Source organism: Sinocyclocheilus rhinocerous, unplaced genomic scaffold (genome assembly GCF_001515625.1).
Source record: "Sinocyclocheilus rhinocerous isolate Xijiao unplaced genomic scaffold, SAMN03320098_v1.1 scaffold3462, whole genome shotgun sequence".
NCBI classification, from domain to species: Eukaryota; Metazoa; Chordata; class Actinopteri; order Cypriniformes; family Cyprinidae; genus Sinocyclocheilus; species Sinocyclocheilus rhinocerous.
Genome location: NW_015645518.1, coordinates 1 through 224, shown reverse-complemented (window position 1 = coordinate 224; position 224 = coordinate 1).

The following is a 224-nucleotide window of genomic DNA, read 5'->3' as shown; positions in this document are numbered from 1 at the left end:
GTTTCGTCTAAAAGTTACCGGTATAGGGGTTGGTGGTGCACAGGTAGCAAAATGAAGTTTAAATGTAATGAAGAAATGATCAGAGATATGTAGGGGTTTTACCAGAATGTTGTCTGCAATACAATTGCATGTGTAAATTAAGTCTAGTTGGTTGCCTGATTTGTGCGGGCTTGTAGTGGTAAATCGTTTGAGATCAAATGAAGCAAGGAGTGAATGGAAGTCTG